At 35.3% G+C, this 21,547-nt stretch overlaps 1 pseudogene; it reads left to right on the forward strand.

The window, feature by feature from the left end:
- The first annotated feature begins 6,065 nt into the window (after positions 1-6,065).
- On the forward strand, positions 6,066-17,122 carry LOC121492581 (annotated as a pseudogene).
- The last annotated feature ends 4,425 nt before the right edge of the window (positions 17,123-21,547 follow it).

The following is a 21,547-nucleotide window of genomic DNA, read 5'->3' on the forward strand; positions in this document are numbered from 1 at the left end:
TATAGCACTTCCAGGATCCCTGCTGTGCTTCCTGATTAACAGATTTAAATCTATGGCTTATTGGAGAAAACAATGACTGGGAATCAAAACAGCTACTGATTTAGATTCTAGAGTAGCTACTCCCCAGCCTTCAAATGAAAGATGAGACTGGTATTTGACTTTATGACATCATTATGGCACAGTAGATTGACAATAAGGGGCCAAGAATTTGTCCTGAGTTTTTCTTGGAAATGATGGGGCAAACCTGAAATGAGGATAGCAACATCTTGGAAGGAATCCGGGATTTACTTCATTTGTTATTCAAACTCCACTCAGTTATTAACTGGCTTCGGTTATCAGCATACATATCTGCTTAGACCTCTAGATGTTAAGCTCTTAGAGAGAAGGAGTCATTTATTTATCTGTTTCCACACAGGGACTAGTAACATGCTTCACACATAGCCACCATTCATTTATTTGATAAAAATAGCATTTTGATTTTATATGGTAAATTTTGGCCACAGCATTTTTTAATCCACTAAAAAACCTGTATATTTCAGTTAGTCAAAATCATATTTATTGAACATTGACCATGTAGTCACTATACTTAATGTGTGTATATGTGTCTCTGTGTATGTGAATTCTCAGAGCTTTTTTTAAATTTTTAAATTATTTTTTAAAATTTATTTATGAGAGACAGAGGGAAGGGGGGGGGGCGGAGAGAGAGAGGCAGAGACACAGGCAGAGGTAGAAGCAGGCTCCACGCTGGGAACCTGACATGGGACTCCATCCCCGGGTCTCCAGGATCACACCCTGGGCTGAAGGCAGTGCTAAACCACTGAGCCACTCAGGCTGTGCTCTCAGAGCTTTTTAAGTGAATAAACATGCAAAACAAATTCAAGGAGAGTTCATTATAGGCTGAATTTGTCAATGGATGCTCAATGGAAAAGGCAGAACTTGAGCTCCCCTCAGGGGGTAGAGAAAGATAGCAGCATTCTCCATATTTGGATAGGGACAATCTCACAGTAAAAGAACTTTGCTTTGATAAGGAGCTCATGTACAAAGTGTTCCCACTGTCATCCTCTGTAAACAGCTTGGTCCCCAAGGCACTGAAGGAGAGTTTTGACTAATTGTGGCTTCCAGGAAAATTGGTAAGTTGGGTTCAGACTGATATTTGCTTATAACTGGAATCATCCCCAGGATTTTAAACATTACAAGATGTATGTGAAACCAAGGGAATCTGGGTAGTTGAATGAGGAACTCAGCTGTCCCTAAGTAGTTCATGCCAATATGAGAGTACAAAAACAATGATTATGTGGCTGCCGTTACTACTGTTACTACTAAACTTGATGAGTTTATATGTTGTTTTAATAGTGATTTTCATTGCCCAGCATCCAACTTAATAACTTCATTTTCTGGGTGGACATGACTCCTGTTGCTGCTGGCTATTGTGGTCCACATGAAAAATGAACATGGTTGGTTGAGTCTCAATTCTAACACTTTGGACAAAAAGCTGTCATGGACCTGTTACAACAAATTTTAGGTCCTGAAGTCTGATTTACTTCTAATTACTTAAATCTGTCAGTATGTATAAGGTGTAGGAAAGACAGGAAGGGATATAGAACTGAATCTATTGGATAAGCTTCATCCTAGGTTTCTGTAATATCTGCCCTAAGGGGCAAATTGTGAGGATCTTTTCATTATGGGTATTTTAAACTATATGTAAACATAGACTATTAAAAACGTGTCCTCATGTGCCCATCAAAAACTTCAGTAACCATTGTTACTTGGCCTATTTCATCTGCATACCCACCCACTCTCTCTTTCTAACTCAAAGATTATTTTAAAGCAAAGCAAATTACAGACATCAAATCATTTCATCTGTAAATACTTTAGTATTTATCTCTAAACCATTAGAATTCTTGTTTACGTAACAATAATACCATGGTATGATTTTAAAGATCACAGTCAAACCTCCTCTATCCTTAACCTGTTTACCAATGTCTGAAATTCTACAAACTTTTAAAGTTTTTTGTTGGAAGATAAAAACCAACACCCCATTAGAATTGTTACAACAAAACCTTTCCAGTTATGATTTATGAAAAACAAGGTACCTGAATTTGTGAGACAACAATGGGCCATTTTTGCAATTATATCTAGAATAGGCAGGCACAGTCATCTAAGAAAGTTTAGAAATCATGACAAATACCCCAAGATCCTAAGATTATTTGCTATCTGAGTATATAATAATAGTCACAAATGTGCCAGATCAGAGAACGGTAGGATTCCAAGCCTGGTCTCCAAAGGCTACCATCATCTGGCTCTATCTTACCTTCTATGCCTTTCTTGGATAACTTTCCTGTGACTAACTAATCCTCTGTAACCTTGCCTGGTAAGTGTATCACCCAAGAATGTTTCTCCTTTCTAGTCATCCCTGCTCAACCACTCCTGTACCCCACTCCCATGTGAAATGTGTTGGATTTCTCTAACATAGCTAAGAAAATAAAACTGATGGATACAGTTATGTTGTGTATTAAAACAGACTAAATTTCAATTCTTACTTTGAGTGCAACATGATTATTACTAGTTGTACTAGGGTTTGGAATTCTGAAAATTTCTACCAAACTCAATGGCTTCCTCAAGATTTCTTGAGTTCACTTCCAGCGTGTACTGATGACTTACCTTGAAGGAAATAAACTAGAAGACATGCAAATTATTAGTCAGCAGCTGCCTGAAGAGTACTATGGAAGATGAAATTTGAAGTTCCTGTGCCAAGCTGAGCAGCCCATCCATCCTGATGAGTTAAGAGAAAAGTCACTCTTAATTTTTATAGGGCGGATTTTGACTGCTCTTCGTGCAAAAATTTTTCATCTACTGCAGGAGGGAGAGACTGTGGCGATGAAACTTATGAGCTATTGGCATGTGGAAGATGGAGAATTTTGACAAAAACTTTATTCCTGCAGTTCACTAATGCCCCTATTACAATCAGGACTCCACATGGGGCAAAGAAGGGGATGAAAATTATGACCTATCATGGTTTGGTGAAAGGAGCGCTGATAGGATAATTAGAAGATAACTTATAATTGATTTGTAACAAGGTACCAAGTTAGAGAGCTGATTGCATGTAAATCTCTGCTTGTAGTGATTTCTTGTTATATAGGATATAAGAATTATTGATATTAATTTATAAAACATTGGGTATAATAGAAAGTCCTAGAAGGAATAAGTAAAAGTGGGCAGCGTTCTAGAGGGCTGTAGCACTCTTCCACCTCTAGCAAATGATTTACTACCTGATGCCCCATGAGAAGCGATGGTGGGGGGCAAAGAGGCCACAATAAGTTGCCCCAGGCACCAGCCAGGGGAACTCAGTTGCCTACTCCTGTGTCTGCACCCTTATGCAATGAATAATAGCTGCATACTTTGTTGCATTGAAGACAAATGTTAGTCACAGATGAGTAGCCTAATTGTGATTTCAAGTAGTATAAAATTGAACAGGCACTCATTTGGCATTTAACTTATATTTTGCATTATCTAATGGGTGTATATTCTTTTTCCTTAACTAGATTGTAAACCCCACTGAAAAAACAAACTCCCCATTTTGCTGTTCTCAATGCACAACTCATTGCTCCAGGCAAAATAGTCAATACGGTTTTCAGTTGCCATTGCAGATAATAGTCTAAGTAAACACTGATTCTGAGTGCTAAAATTTTTGCAAAGCTTGTTCTTGAGGAAAAACGTGGTTTAACCTGATAAATCCCCTTGTGACACATAATCACAAATAGAAGTAAAATAGATTTCTAGATGAATAAGAAAACTCATTTAAAATGCCTAATGTGAAAAAAAAAATGCCTAATGTGAATAATGGAATATTAAGTCTTTCACTTTCTCTACTGTGATTCACGATATTTTGGATCTATTCTAAGTTATCACAAGTTAGCACTACACTAAACTTTTTCTGGAGGTTGTAATCTTAGATTATCTCACAGCTGTTTAGAATTGGCAGCCCAAAAGTCTGGAATATAATTCAAGTCTTGTACCATCTTTTACTACTCCTAGTCTTTCTGCAACTTATTCTTGAGCTAATTGAGAAAATAAGAAAGCTACATCATTAAGCCTTTTTCGCCCAAAGTAACATATAATGAATTATGTCTCTAATTTTTGGAAGGATAATAACTTTTGCATTTCCCATGAAACTTCTATGGAGGATGTCGTAGATCATGTCATTCAATGTCTGCAGAACAGTACCCTAAAATCAGACACATCATTCAAAGTTGAGGCTAAAAAGAACTTTTTTACCTAGAAAATTATAAAAGCCAGAAATTATACACTTTCTACTTTTGTGCATAATTCTTTCCTTGACTGGGATACTGGGAAGCTTACATGGTTTTTATGTTCAATCCTAAAAACCATACTGAGCTTTGTTATTGGTTCATGTGTTTTCTCTTTTGAGCTATGTTTATTCTTTAATTTGTGCTTTTCTATTTTTATATTTTTCATTTTCAAGTCCTTTTTGAAAGGATGTGGTATACAAATATATTTTAACTGAAGTCACACTTAGCATTAAATGGGCAGCCAATATTCTGTGAAGGCTGCACTCGTAACTATGTAAGCAACAGAGTGGCATTTACCTTGCCTGAACTACACTGGATAGGCCTGTGAAAGAATTGGATGATAAGCTATTTAAGAAAGTTCACCTAAGCAAGCTAGAAGGGAGTTGTCTATGGGGCAAATAGAGTAAATGTGTTAAGAAAATGCTGAACTTACTTGACTTAGCATGATACCTGTAACATCCATCCATGTTGTCTTAAATGGCAGGATTTCCTTCTTCTTCCTCTTCCTTTCCTCCTCCTCCTCCTTCTTATCTAAATAATATCCCATTTTATGTTTTCATACATACATACATACATACTCATTTTCTTTATTCGGTGATGGGCACTTTGGTTGTTTCCATGTTACAGCTATTGTTGGTAATGCCAAAATGAAGGTGGGAGCGCAGATGTCTATTTGAGATACTGATTTCCTCTCCTTTGTATAGGTGCCCAAAATTGGATTACCAGATATACTATAGCTCTATTTTTAACTTTTTGAGGAACCTCCATACTGTTTTTCATAGTGGCTACACCAATTTACATTACCACCAACAGCGTGGGTTCCCTTTTATCTACACCCTCACCAGTGTTTATCTCTTATCTTTTTGATATGAGCCATTCTAATAGGTGTGAGATGATATCTCATTTTGGTTTTGATTTGTATTTCTCTGATGATGAGTGCTACTGAGCACCTTTTCATGTACTTGTTGGATATGTGTATCAAATCATCACATTGCACACCTTAAACTTACACACAGTTATATCTGTATTATATCTCAATAAAGCTGGGTGGGGGGTGGGGCAGAAGAAAATGCTGAACCTCTCAGAGCTGCTGGATGAAGGAAAATAGCTGAAAGAGATCTTGAAGATTAAAAGTTATATAAGAAAATATGGCTTGCTCAAGAGGGCCAGGCAGCTAGTACAGCGCTGTGAGTGGAAAAGGTCTTTTGAATACCAACATGGTTTTCTATGACTTATTCCTGGATGACTTTTGAACATTTTTTAAAGATTTATTTATTTATTAGAGAGAGAGAGAGAGAGAGAGAGAGAGAGAACAAGCACATGAGCAAGAGGGGCAGAGTGAGAGAGAGATAGAGTCGCAAGCTGACTCCATACTGAGCATGGAGCCTGACTTTGGGCTTGATTTCAGGACACTGAGATCATGACCTGAGCTGAAACCAAGAGTCCAATGCTTAACTGACTGAACCATTCAGGCACCCCTGACCTTGGAACATCTTGTGACTTCATAGGCAATGTTCCCTGAAGGGCTAGGCCAAGACAGCTAGAGGGAAGTTCAAGATTTGCTGTAGTCAAGGATCACCTGTTTGTAGTCGTAGATAGAACAGAAAGCATCAGGCTTCATTATTTTGGGGTCAGGGACCTGAAAAATAATTGCTCTTTCCTCATGTTCAGTGACATCTCTGGGTACCCCATAATGTGAGTGTCAAAATGAACCATGGATCATACTTACTTGCCATCATTTTGAGGCATACCAAGATGGTCATGACAATTTATCATCCAGACAAGTTTGGACAGGAGAGCCCAAATCCAAGACTGATGCTTGGTCAGATGGGAAAGGGCTGGAAAGGGCAGTCTGGAGGAGTCAGTACAGAAAAACAAGGTTTGTGGTTGTCAAGGACAGAATTTTGGAAGACAGAACTAGAGGCTAATTTTTAGTGTAAGTGGATGTCTGATCTTAGGGAAGAAACTTTTCTATTTTTAAAATAAATTTTCATTTTTGGAGCAGTTTTAGGTGTATAGGATATTGTGCAGAAAAGATAGAGCTCCCAAAAACTCCTTGCTCCCAGTTTCTCCTATTGTCAACATGTTACACTAATGTGGTATATTTGTACACTTGGTAAACTGATATTGATATTATTAACTAATGACCAAAGTTTATATGTGGATTCACTCTTTGTCTTATACAGTTCTCTGGGTTTTGGTCAAAGGCATAATCTCACGTATCTACCATTTCAGTGTTGTAGAGTTTCACAGCACTAAAATGCCCCATAACCAACCTATTCACCCCTTGCCATGGCCTCCTTAACTCCTGGCAACACTGATCTTTTTACTGTTTCTACAGTTTTGCCTTTTGTACAATGTCTTATATAATTGAAATCATACAGTTTTTTCAGACTGATTTCTTTTACTTAGCAAGTTTTCTCCATGTCTTTCAAGAGTTTGATAGCTTTTTTAAAATTCCTGAATAATACTTTTCATATGGGTATATGAGTTTATCCATTTCCTTTTGAAGGACACCTTGGTTATCTCCAATTTTTGGCAATTATGAATAAAGCTGCTGTAAACATTTGAGTACAGGTTTCATTTAGACATAAAGTTTTCAGTTCATCTGAGTGAACATCCTTTTGCTGCATCTTTTGATATGATGATATGATTTTCCTTCTTTAACCTGTGGATGTGGTAGATCAAATACTAAGGAGTGTAATTACAGGATTGTATGATAAATCTATGTTTGAGTTTGTAAAAAACTGCCAAACTGTCTTCCAAAGTGGCTGTTACTACTTTTGCATTCCTACCAGCAAAGATGACTAAGAGTCTGTGTTGTACCACATCTTTGTCAGTATTTGGTGTCAGTACTTTGGATTTTGAACATTCTAATAGATGTAGTAGTATCTTGTTTTAATTTTTAATCACCTGAGTATATATGATGTCAAACACCTTTTCATTTGCTTATTTGTCATCTGTATATTTTCTTTGGTGGGGTTTTATTTAGATCTTTGGTTCACTTTCCAATTAGGTTTCTTGTTTTCTTATTGTTGAATTTTTAAGAGTTCTTTGTATATTTTGAACGTAAGTTCTTCATCAGTTATTTATATATTTGGCAAATATTTTGTTTCAGACAGTGTCTTGTCTTTTCATTCTTGTGAGATTGTCTTTCACAGAGCAGAATTTTAAATTTTAATGAAGTCCAACTTATCAATTTTATCTTTCATGAATTATAATTTTTGTGTTATATGTAAAAAAGCCATCACGAACTCAAATAATTTGGATTTTCTATTTTATCTTCTAGAAATTTTATATTTGACATTTAGGTTTTTGATCCACCTTGAGCTAATTTTTGTGAAGGGACTATAATAGTTCTAGATCCATCTGTTGAAAAGACTATCCTTTTTCTATTGAATTGCCTTTGCTCCTTGTCAAAGATCAAACACTATATAGGTCTATTTCTGGACTTTCTGTTCTATTCCTTTGATAAATTTGTCAACTCTTTTGCTAAGAACACACTATCTTGATCATTGTAGCTTCCTAGTACCTCTTAAAGTCAGATATTGTCAGTCTCCTGACTTTACTCTTCTTTAGTATTGTTTTGATTATCCTGGGTTTTTGTCTTTCATGTGAACTTTTGAGTCAGTGTTGATACACGTAAAATAATCTGCTGAGATTTTGCTTGGGATGGCACTGAGTCTATAGATCAATTTTGGAAAATGTTTATTTTAATATTGTCATCCTATTCATGAACAGGGGCTATCTCCTTATTTAGACCTTTGATTTCTTTAATCAAAATTTTATAGTTTCCCCTTAGATATTTTGTTAGATTTATGCCTAAATATTTATTTTTGTATTTGGTCCTAATTAAATGGTATTTTGTTTTAAATTTAATAATATATTTTTCATTGTTAGTACTATAGGAAAGGAACTGACTTCTCTATATTGATTTTATATCCCATAACCTTGCTATAATTGCCTATTAGTTCCTGCTTTTTTATATTCTTTTACTTTTTCTACATAGGCAATCATATCTCCAAATAAGATAGTTTTATTTCTTTCTTCCTAATATATATACCTTTTATGTCATTTTCTTGTCTTATTGTAATTTCTAGGACTTCTAGTATGATGGTAAATGGCAGTGGTGAGAGAGAAGACATCCTTATCTTGTTCATCTTTGGGAGAAAGCATCTCTTTTCTCACCATTAAGTATAAGGTTAGTTTTAGACTTTTTGTAGATGTCATTTACCAAGTTGAGAAGATTCTCCTTTATTCCTAATGTTCCTAATTTTCTGACAATTTTTATCATGAATGGGTGTTGAGTTTTGTCAAATCCTTTTGCTGCATCTTTTGATATGATGATATGATTTTCCTTCTTTAACCTGTGGATGTGGTAGATTAATAAGATGTCGAACCAGCCTTACATACCTCAAATGAATCCCAATTGGTGTATAATTCTTTTTATACATTGTTAAATTGATTTGTTACTATTTTGCTGGGGAATTTTACATCTATGGTCAGGAGAGATATTAGTCTATAATTTTCCTTCTTAGTAATGCCTTTTCTGATTTTTTTAATTAGGGTAATACTGACCTCATAGAATGACTTAGAAGGTATTCCCTCTGCTTTCATTTCCTGGAAGAGATTTTAGAGACTTTGTCTCCATCTTTTTTCATTTTCCTGCTGGGCATACTTTTCCCTGAGCACAAAAGCACTAATGAGGGGAAGAAGACTTGTAGGCAGAGGTGATCCTCAGATGGGAAGATTAGCTTTACTACATAGTTTCTATGTTAGTGTCATTATAGCCTATTGATAGCATTACTAGTAATGGCTCAACAGGCAACATGCTTAATCTAAAAAGTCTAACTAGTTTATGAATAGAGACAGAGAAAGGTCTTGATTTACAGCAGCTATATTGGATCTATAAACCAAAGAAACAATGTTCATGTACATAGTGGGTAATGAAATACTGATTACACATTAACTTGGTAAGCTCTGCTTGCTCTGATATACCACCATCAACGAACTGTCTTAAAACATAGAGATGTTGTGTTCAATGATGCTTGAAAACAAAGTAAAAATATATATTAAGTGTATTTGAACGACATTTGGAAATCAGCTACATGTTAGAATAAGATAAAACAACCACTCTATTTTACTTCATTTCCAGGTCTGAAATAAGATGATCATAACCTTATAGAATTTATGAGAATAAAATAAAAATTTATTAATATTTTTTCAGCATCTACAGTTTTAAGTAAGTGTATACAAAATGAGTCAAACAGAGCTTTTGCCTTTGACTAGCATGTACTTTAGAAAATGATAGTACAGTTACAAATATCATTCTAAAACAAAAGCCAGTGGGCAGCCCGGGTGGCTCAGCAGTTTAGCACCGCCTTCGGCCCAGGATGTGGTCCTGGAGACCCGAGATCGAGTCCCACGTCAGGCTTCCTATGTGGAGCCGGCTTCTCCCTCTGCCTTGCTCTGTGTCTCTCACAAATAAATAAATCCTTAAAACAAAAGCCAATGAGAAAAGTCACTTAACAGTGGTACCAACACAGAGCTGTAGGGCATGGCTCAGCAAACTTATACTTTAAAAGGCCAGATAGTAAACATTTTAGTCTTTAAAGGCTGTATATATAGTCTTTGCTGTACCTACTCAACTCACTTTTATAGCACAAAAGCAGCCATAGACACTACATGAAAAAAATGAGCATGGCTGTGTCCCAGTAAACATTTATAAAAAAAAGGTGGCTGGCCAAATTTGAGTCGTGGCTATAATTTGACAGCCCCTACTCTAGAGTCTCAAAGGAAAGAGAAAGAATATTATGAAAAATAGTTTTCAAATTATAAAGCTCTGTACAAATGTAAAGTTATTATTCATTAAGTTTATTGAAGACTGATACAGTGTCTAACTTGATGTTAATGAACAGCTAATAGTCCCTGGCTGATAAGCCAATTTGTTGCCAGCTGAATCAAGGGAGTTTGACTATAATAATTAAGGGTAATAAACCACACTCATCCTTTTCTTAGAGGAAAGGGAAGAAGAAATACATCCTTCATATTTCTTTTATCCTTTTCAAAGAGATTTACCTTCCCAAGAGTTTAGCAAATTTTAAATACATCTTTGTCACTTTTCCCTGATGAACTTGGGGATTTAATCTAATTCCCAACTTAATATGAGAACCTGTTATCCCCTTCCCCACCTCTGTTAATTGCACTTGAATTCTAACCCTTCCTGGTGCTAAGTTGGGAGTCAGGAGTTCCAAAAGCTCAGCCAAGGGCACCTCAATTTGGTAAGTCTCCCGATAATTCTAAGTCTTTTTTTCTCTTCCTCTTTCTCACTCAGTGACTTAAGCTCATTCAAGTCTGCCTCTCCTCAAAATGAAATTTCCATTTTTTAGAGTTCAGCAAGGAGGTCTTTTGTCTCTCAGATTTGGAGCCAAGTAGATGACGTTTAGCTGCTCAGTGGAACATTTTATTTTATCATCATGAGACCAAACACCTGAAGGTTTTTGAACTTGAGGGGTTTGCCCACCAGAGTGGAGTCTATGGCAACCCAATCTCTATCACTATATTCTCAAATCTGGCTCCTTGAAGTCAACACAAATCTGTCTTAACAGCTTACACATTTTGACAACTATTTTCTGTAACACACACAGAGTAGAGCAGACACACAAAATGTTAGCAACTTATTTACCCTATCATGGAAATCGTTGGCAACAAATGGTTTCAATCGTTACCACCAAGTGGTAACTGGAGTTACGCACGTTTTTCGCTCATAATCAGTTAACATGATTTAATTGTTTCTATCCCTTTAGGTGCAGCTCATTTGAAAGTATGATTACTACCGTTTCAAAATGACAAAGTTTAGCAGGGAATTTATATGTGAATGGTAGCAAAAACTTTCATTGCTATATTAATTACCCCTATGCAGAACTTCAGGATTCAACAAATCTTTTTGTCTGCCTCTTAGAAGCATCATGTTACTAAGAATTCATGTTTCACCTCTTTATAAGAAGGTCCATCCGTAGGCATCTCATATTTATTGGCATTCACTTTACAACATCTTCCAAGGTTTATTTTTAAACATTAAAATGTCTCTTAACTAACTTGGAATAAAAATCAGTAACCCATTTTCCAATTATTTGCTTGGTGATTTTTCACCAATATTTTTCATTATTTTAAGAGCTTTATTTCTGCCAGACAGCTAGGTGAAGTTCTGTAATCCATACCTCATACTTGACATTCCAATTCTGCAGAGTAAATTTAATGCCTACACTCATATCAGTAACTGATTATAATCTCTTAGTGGGTAAGAAGCAGAGCTGTTTAATTTTCTATATGCAGCTCTCAGATAGCAACAAGTTCAGAGATTCACCAAACACATATATTTGCAGAATGATAAATAGTTTTTGCAGCAAAATACCCAGTAAAGTGAAAAATTATCAACTTTATCCCATCTTAAACTCAGAGAGAGAAGAAACTAATAGAAGATGCATGTGTAGTTGCCTTGGTCCTGAGGCAAAGAGAGCCTCCATGTCTGTGCAGATGATAAAAAATAATCAGGTGGGCATCACCTTGGTATATGCACCATTCTGATAATAAAATTTGAAGTCCTGTTCACAAGAAACATTTTCTGTTCTAGCATAGGAATATTGAATTTCATAACTTGGAAAGTAGGCTCAAACAGGCTATTAGAAGTTTTTCAAGTCTTAGCTAATGAGCCACATTTTTTTAAAGTAGGTTTTTAAAATTAATTTATTTTTAATTTATTTATGATAGTCACAGGGAGAGAGAGAGAGAGAGGCAGAGACATAGGCAGAGGGAGAAGCAGGTTCCATGCACCGGGAGCCTGACGTGGGATTCGATCCCGGGTCCCCAGGATCCCGTCCTGGGCCAAAGGCAGGCGCTAAACCACTGTGCCACCCAGGGATCCCTAATGAGCCACATTTAAGTAAAGGATACTCTTGTCCTCACTTGTAAAAACTAGAATATGCTCTGAATTACTAAACCGTTAACTGTGGGCATGTTAGCCAGTTCCCTATGGCAGAAACATTCTAAATGGATATAATGAAAAACACCTGAAGTATTAAAACTGGCAAGAGGGACCATGGACTGTGAGGGGACAAATGGTCAGAGGACTTTGTTTTTAAAATTTAAATGACAAAGGAAGATTCTGGTTTTCCCTTGTTTTTATTTGTATTCCCCCCCCCCTTAGTCTCTGCTTCTCTTTCTCTTTCTTTCTCTTATGTTGATGCTTGTCTCCTTTCTCCCTCTCGCTTTTTTCTTTCTTTTTAAAGATTTTTTTTAAATTTTTATTTATTTATGATAGTCACACACAGAGAGAGAGAGAGAGAGAGAGAGAGAGAGAGAGAGGCAGAGACACAGGCAGAGGGAGAAGCAGGCTCCATGCACCGGGAGCCCGATGTGGGATTCGATCCCGGGTCTCCAGGATCGCGCCCTGGGCCAAAGGCAGGCACTAAACCGCTGCACCACCCAGGGATCCCTTTAAAGATTTATTTAGTTGAGAGAGAGAGAGCAAGCATGGGGTAGGGTGCGGGAAGGAGCAGAGGTAGAGAGAAACTCAGGGAGATTCCGCCCTGAGCACGGAGCCCAATGCAGACTCATCCTACTCATCCTAGGACCCATGAGATGATGTCTGACCCGAAACCAAGAGTTGGAAGCTCAAATGACTGTGCCAGCCAGGTGCCCCTGTCTTTTTCTTTATATAAGAATTTTTTTAAATTACATATTTTAATTAAACATCTCTAAATAAGAAAATGATGTAAGGAATAGAATTTTGTTATAAAATTATCAAATTTGGGGGAGGGGAAGTAGACCAGAGAAGCATCTTTTAATAATTTCTTATTTTTGATGGCAGAGTGATTTTTAGATATGTCATTTGAATCTGAAAATTTTTATCTTGGAGCTAGAAATTCGTTCTACTTTGTGAGAATTGGTTAGTTATTAATAAATTATCAACTTTTTACTGTTTTCATAAATATTTATTAAACTTGTTACTAATAGGGATAGTGGGCTTAATTAGACTCAGGTACTATGCTCAGGGAGCCTATGAATATTATGCATGAGTTCTAGTTGCTCCATATCCTTGCCAATACTGGTATGATCAGGTCTTTTAACTTTATATATACTCATAGATGTGTAGAAATATCTCATTATGGTTTTTAATTTGGATTTCCCTAACGAGTTATGATGATGAATATTTTCCATGTGCTTATTTGCAATTAATTTACTTTCTTTGGTCTGTTCATATTATTTGCCTGTTTTGTTGTTGGTTTTTTTTTGTTGTTTTTTTTTTTTTTTTGAGTTGTTTGTTTCTTATACTAAGCTTTGGGAGTGCTTTACATATTACCTATATGTCCTTTATCAGAAGTGTGGTTTTCAAATATATTTCTGCAATCTAAAACTTGCCTTTTCACTCTCTTAATGTCTCTTGAAAGCAGAAGTCATTAATTTTGAGAAAGTTCATTTTCTATTTTTTTTGTGTGGATTATGCTTTTGTGTTATATTTAAGAAATCATTTCCTAACCCAAAGTCACAAAGATTTTCTCCTATGTTTTATTCTAGAAATTTTATAATTTTAGGTCTTTTATGTATGTGTGCAATCCCTTCTTTAAGAAATTTATTTATTTATTTATTTATTTATTTATTTATTTATTTACTTATTTTAGAGAAAGCATATGTGTGAGCACATGAGGGAGGGGCAGAGAAGAGAGGGAGAAAGAGAATCTCAAGCTGAACGTGAAGCTGGACTCGAGGCTCCATCTCATGACCCTGAGATCATAACCCCAGCTAAAATCAAGATTCCAATGCTTAACTGACTGTGCCATCCAGGTGCCCTCATAATGTCTTTTGGATTAGTTTTTGTATATGATGCAAAATGGTAATCCAAGTTCAGTTTTGTATTTGGATACCCAATTATTTTAACACCATTTGATGAAAAGACTATCCTTTTTTTTCACTGAAATGCTTTTGCAGCTTTTTCAAAAGTCAATTGACAATATATGTGGATCTGCCCTCAGATTTTTTATTCAGTTTCCTCCATCTATTTGCATTGATGTCAATGCCATACTGTCCTGATACAGTAACATTATAACAATTTATGGAGTCAAGTAGTATAACTTCTCCCACTTTGTTTTTCTTTCTCAAAACTGTTTTGGCTATTTTGGTTCCTTTTCCTTTCTGTATGAATTTCAGAAAAGCTTGTCTGTACCTAAGAAAAACGCTGCTGTAATTTTATTGTGATAGGGTTGAATCTGTAGGTCAAGTAGGAGAGAATTAACATATTGACAATACTGAGTTTTCTAATGAATGAACATGGTATATTCTCCATTTATTTAGATCTACTTTAATTTTTCTCAGCAAGGTTTTGTCATTTTCAGCACATACGAGTTCTATAGGTATCTCACTACATTTTTACCTAAGTATTTAATACCTTAAAAGTATTGTAAATGGCATTTTAAAATTGTCATTTCCACTTTCTCATTTATTTTTGTTTGTATGATCTTATATTGTAAAGTCTTGTTAAACTCTCTTACTAGTTCCAGTGGCTCTTTTGTAAATTCAACTGGATTTCCTGTGCAGATGGTCATAACACCTGAGGAAAAATATAGTTTACTTGTTTCTCTCCAACAAGTGAACTAGTAACATGTAAACAAGTAAACTAGTTTCTCTCCAATCTCGATGCTTTCTATTTATTTGACTTACCTTATTACACTGACTAGAACATCCAGTAAAATGTTTAATAGAAGTGATGAGAGCAGACATCCTTGCCTTATTCCTGATCTCGGAATGAAAGCATTCAGTTTTTCACCTTTAAGTATATTAGCTCTAGGTTTTTGATAGATACATTTTATCATATTGAACAGGTTCTCCTCTTGTCCTAGTTTGCTGGGAGTTTTTATTAGGAACAGATTTGAAATGTTATCAAAAGCTTATTTTGCATCTATTGAGATGATCATATGGTTTTATTATTTTAGTCTGTTAATACCGTGAATTATATTGGTTGATTTTCTAATATGAAATAAGCCTTTCATTTCTTGGCTAAATCACGATTGGTTATGGTGTATTATATTTTTGTACATTATTGTATTGGTTTGCTAAATTAAAAAAATAACTTTTACATATGTGTTTATGAGGGAAATTTTCTTGTCTTAAAGTATTTTTGATATCAGAATAATCCCAGTCTCATGGAATAAGTGGAGAAGTATCCCTTCCTCTTTGATTTTTCTGGGTGAGTTTGTGTAAAATTAGAGAAAAATGAATGAAGTCAAAGTTGATTTTTTGATGACAAACTTTTAGCTGGATAGACTAAGAAAATAAGATTCAAGTGAATAAAATCAGGGATAAAAGAAGAGACATCATGACCAACTTTTCAGAAATACAAATAATTTTAAGTGAATACTACAAACAAGTGTATGCCAACAAATTAGAAAACCTGGATGAAATAGACAAAATCCGGGAAAGACATAAATTGCTGAAACTGGCTCAAAATAAATAGAAAATCTGAATAGACCAATTGAATTGATTTAAATTTAAATTTAAAAACTTCCCAAAAGAAAAGCCCAGGCCCAAATGGCTTTTTTAGTGAATTCTACCAAACATTTGAAGAATTCAGTCATTAAAAAAAAGGGGGTGGGGGTGGGGGGGAGGAGGCAGCCCCGGTGGCTCAGCGGTTTAGCGCCACGTACAGCCCAGGGTGTGATCCTGGAGACCCGGGATCGAGTCCCACATCAGGCTCCCTGCATGGAGCCTGCTTCTCCCTCTGCCTGTGTCTCTGCCTCTCTCTCTGTCTCTCATGAATAAATAAATAAAATCTTAAAAAAAAAAAAGACCCGGCGCTGAGAGGCACCAGGCGGCAGCCGGCGCCAGAGGCTCGCATTCCCGCTCCTCGGCCAGAATTCTAAGGCTTTCTGCAGAGATTTGAAAAATGACAACAACAGCATCTTTAGTTCAGCATCCTTGGCTGTGGAGTATGTAGATTCACTTTTGCCTGAGAACCCTCTACAAGAACCATTTAAAAATGCTTGGAACTATATGTTGAATAATTATACAAAGTTCCAGATTGCAACATGGGGATCCTTGATAGTTCACAAAGTTCTTTATTTCTTGTTCTTTTTACCTGGATCTTTGTTTCAATTTATACCTTTCATGAAAAAGTACAAAATTCAAAAGGATAGACCAGAAACATGGGAAAACCAATGGAAGTGTTTTAAAGTACTTCTCTTTAATCACTTTTGTATCCAGCTTCCTTTGATCTGTGGAACTTATTATTTTACAGAGTATTTTAATATACCTTATGATTGGGAAAGAATGCCAAGATGGTATATGCTTTTGGCAAGATGCTTTGGCTGTGCAGTGATTGAGGATACCTGGCATTATTTCCTGCATAGGCTCTTACATCACAAAAGAATATATAAATATATTCATAAAGTTCATCATGAGTTTCAGGCTCCATTTGGAATGGAAGCTGAATATGCACATCCTTTGGAAACTCTGATTCTTGGAAATGGATTTTTCATTGGAATCATGCTTTTATGTGATCATGTCATTCTCCTTTGGGCGTGGGTGACTATTCATTTGATAGAAACTATTGATGTCCAGTCCATGGTGGCTATGATATTCCCCTGAACCCTTTAAATCTGATCCCTTTCTATGCTGGTTCTCGGCATCATGATTTCCACCACATGAACTTCATCGGAAACTAAACTACATTTACCTGGTGGGATAGAATTTTCAGAATAGACTCTCAGTTTACTGCTTATAAAGAAAAGATGAAGAAGATTGAGAAAAAGATGCAATAAATATCTCCTCTCAACCATCCTGAAAGCACACACCTTTCCTGAATTGAAGCGAATAGCTAACATTGCTTCTGTGGAGCAGAAATAAACATGTGTCTTGGCTGCTAAGTGATACAAAGAACATTAACAACCTTTAATTATCATCCTAGTGGAAACTTCTACTTTACATAAAATTCTGTATGTGTAGAAATAAGTAAATACATAATATGATTTTCATGAGGAGGTTGTAAAGGTCATGTTGCTAACTTTACAGAAAGGTTCTAAGTAATGGAAGAAGTATTAGTCTGTCTTTCCCCCAGTAACACCAGAGGCCTGAAGCTAAGATTGGTCTTTAAAATCTTGTAAATATATAGTGGCCATTTCAGTATCTCTTATCAGGGTGTTGGCCTTATACTGAACTTTAAACACTTTCTAGAATTTGCCTAAACATCCAAGTATCATGGGTCAAACCATATCAATTGACAGAGTGAGGCTGCCAAATCAGGAATAGCCCACCCCAATAATTTCCACTCTGGTCCTGAGCTGACTGGTTTGGGGTGGTTTTCCTTCTTTGAGAAGCCCTTTCGGATGGCAGTGTACTACTAGTATCTATAAATTAAGGCATTTCCGAATTGTCGTAAATGGAATATTTTAGTCTAAAGGTTTTGGGGTTACTTGAATTTTTTAAAAAAATGAGCTTTATTTCTGCTATTTATCCTTTCATTTTTGTATATCAACTTTTCATTATACTTAAAACTGTATCTTGAAACATTGTGAACTGACTTGCTGTAATTGCACTTTGAACTATTGAAATAAATGTGATTTTTTTTTTGGTCTGATAACAAAAAAAGAAAGAGGAAGGAACATTACCCACATCATTCTCTTAGTGCTACACTGAGTTCTTAGTGCTACTACCTGAGATCCTTAATATAAAACCAGACCACAGTGTTTCAATGAAAGAAAATTGTAGACCAACATTTCTTATAAGTATAGAAGCAAAAATTCTCAACAAAATGAATAAGTGGGATTTATCCCAAGAATATAAGATTGACTTAACATCTGGTAGCCCATCAATATAATATAGCATGTTACTGGAAAGAAGACTGAAACATATAATCATTTTAATAGATGTAGAATAAGAGACTTGACAACATCCAACACTGTTGCACAATTAAAAAAATGCTCAACAAACTGTGAATAGAGGGAACTTCAACCAGATAAAGAGTTGGTATGAAAACCCCACAGCTAACAACACAATTAATGGTGAACAAATGAATGGTTTTTTTCCCCAAGGATCAGGAAATGACAGCTATGTCTGATCTCACCACTTCTATTCAACTTTGTATGTCCATTGTATAGATATACTACATTTTATTTATCCACTTATCTATGGATGGAAATTTGAGGTGTTTCTACCCTATGGCTATTATTTTCATTTGTCTAAGGTTTGGGGCAAAACTATTTTAATTTCTCTTGGGTTTGTAGCTACCAGCGTAATTGTTGGGTCATATGGTAACTTTATGTTTAACCCTTTGGGAATCTAACAAACTATTTTCCAAAGTGGTTACAACTTTTTACATCCCAACCAATAATGTATGAGGGTCCCCATTTCTCCATATTCTCACTTCATTCTAGTGAATGTGAGGTGGAATCTCATAGTTTTGATTTGTATTTCCCTAATAGCTAATGATGTTGAACATCTTTTTATGTACTTACTGGCCAAGTGTGTATTTTTTGGAGAAATGTCTCTATAGATTATCTATTTTTTTTAATCAGAATACTTATCTATTTATAGAGTTGTAAGAGTCTTTTATATATTGCTGTATATTTTCACATATTCTAGATTCAAATCCCTTCTCAGGTACATGATTTGCAAATCTTCCCTCCCAATCTGTGAGTTTTTTCACTTTCTTAATAGCATTGTATGCAGCACAAAAGGTTTTAGCTCATATGAAGTCTAATTTATCTGTTTTTTTTTTCTATTATCACTTTTGCTGTCATATCTAACAAACCATCACCTAACTTAACCTAATGAAGATTCATGTCTGTTTTATTAGGAATGTTGAGAAATGAATTAATAACAATTTGGGTCAAACTGTTATTTGTTGAAGAAGAGGGGATAGATGGTTTCTTTACAGTAACTAAGTAGAAAGTAATTATAAGACTCATAAGTAATTACCTTAAGGAGAAAAAAGATGAGTCAAAGAAAGACCTAAGACTTTTTAGTCATGTAAAATTAAAACATAGGAATCTATATTAGAAAAAGTACCTCACTAAGTTGGGCCAAATTTAATATTTAAAATTAGGAGTGGGGTGCCTGGGTGATGCAGTAGGTTAAGTGTCCAGTTCCTGGTTTCAGCCCGGGTCATGATCTCAGGGTTGTGGGATCAAGCCCTTTGTCAGGCTCTGTGCTTAGCACACTGTCTGCTTCTGATTCTCTCTCCCTCTGCCCCTCCCACTCATGCTCTCTCTCTCTCTCAAATAAATAAATCTTTAAAAAAGTATTAAAATTAGAGGTAACAATATTAAGGCTATATCATTAAAAGGAGATAATTTCTTTAATAATTTATCTTTTAAAAGTTTCTTAATCTAATTTATACAAAGAAACCATTTGCTCTGTTTTATTTATTAGCTGGTCATGTGATACATAAAGCTGTGCTAATACTCTCCAAAATATTTAGATGGAGAATATAATAAATTGATAGATACTAAATAAAACTGACTTGGCTAGTTATTTTTCCCCAAAGATTTCTTTATGGAATCAGCTGACCAAATTAACCAGTTGCTTTGCCATATGAATTAAACTAAAATCAATTAATGGGTCTCGGGAATATAGACATCAAATCAACTGATGTTATTATTCTTGTTTTAGTCTCCTTATGTCTTGAGAAAAGAAAAAAAGTTAACTTAGGAACATAAAAATTTTAATATGTTAATTTAACTCATTTTTCTATAATGCAGGAGGCGTGTAGTATATACGATATATTATGGTGGAGAAGGAATGAAAATCAATTACAGTTGTAAATATTTAGAGTCATCCTGTTTGGGCGTAGTGAAAATTTTCACATACACACAAAATAATGCCATATCACATGATTAGGAAATCTGAAATAGAGATTTAAAAGGTAGAGGGAAAAAAATACATAAAGCTATTCTGAATTCCACAATGGAATAAATTGCCGTGGCACAGTGCAAACTAATCAGAGCATATCCAATGCTGTAAGGTTACAACTATAAATAAACACACAGATCAACATATACTCAGATTTGATGACCTTCCTTCAAGATGATGCAGTGTGCTGAACTTTATACTCACTTGTTTCTTGAATGTCACTACCTTTTAGAGGCTCAGCCGATTTTCCTACTTCAGGATTTCTAAAAAGGTAAGCATTTGCTGTCCTCTCTTCTCTGCCTCTAAAGTATACATGTATATACACATATACTTATGTATTATTGATACGAAATTTTATTAATAATTATGTGTATAGATAATCTCCCAATTTCATGGTTTCTTTTTTTTTTTTTTTTTTAATTTCATGGTTTCTTAAATTCTTTTCCTAGTGACACATCAGGGAACAAAATGGAAAAAGGATGCAGTAAAAGAATGAAGTCATAATAAAAAGCCAAAGATCATTTCTACCTGGAGAAAAACTAATTTTCTAACCTAAAGCAGGTTGAAAAATGTGACGTCCAGGCTCAGTCTGTCCTTCAGTATGTTTTTCTTTCTTTCTTTCTTTCTTTCTTTCTTTCTTTCTTTCTTTCTTTCTTTCTTCTTTCTTCTTTCTTTCTTTCTTCTTTCTTTCTCTTTCTTTCTTTCTTCTTTTTTCTTCTTTCTTTCTTTCTTTTTTCTTTCTTCTTTCTTCTTTCTTTCTTTCTTTCTTTCTTTCTTTCTTTCTTTCTTTCTTTCTTTCTTTCTTGTGAGCGTAAGGTTTTAAAATATTTTGAGTTGGTTGCCAACATTTGAAAAGCAGAATGTTTCACAATAAAAATCCAGGTTCCTGGCATCTCATTAAAAATGATAAGATCTGGAAAGAGAAACCTAAATCCCTTAACGCACCTGTGGACCTGTGGGCTAGCCAGCTGTTGGCAGCAGGAGCGCCCCCTTAGTAAGGCCTAAGCCCCTCCAGCTTATTACTGGATCCATCTTGTCCACTTCACTCATTTGTATTCCCTGCCTGACCCCTGGGAACATTTGGGTTTGCATCCATGTTTTAGACCCAAATGAACTGTTTTCCTCTGTTTTACAGCCAGCAATTCTCTCAGCATTCAATTAAAATAAATTACAAGCCTAGAAGCATTCTGCTTTTCAGAAATGAAAAGAAATTTTTAATATTGCTTTCACAGTTAATATGTAATCACTGAGTAAATTAGTACAATGCTTAGAGCTTCTTTAGGATCCTGTTCAGGAAGGAATGTAAAAAGTCATCCTTATTTTTATATGAATTGTTG

Source organism: Vulpes lagopus, chromosome 6 (assembly GCF_018345385.1).
Source record: "Vulpes lagopus strain Blue_001 chromosome 6, ASM1834538v1, whole genome shotgun sequence".
In the NCBI taxonomy this organism is placed as follows: Eukaryota; Metazoa; Chordata; class Mammalia; order Carnivora; family Canidae; genus Vulpes; species Vulpes lagopus.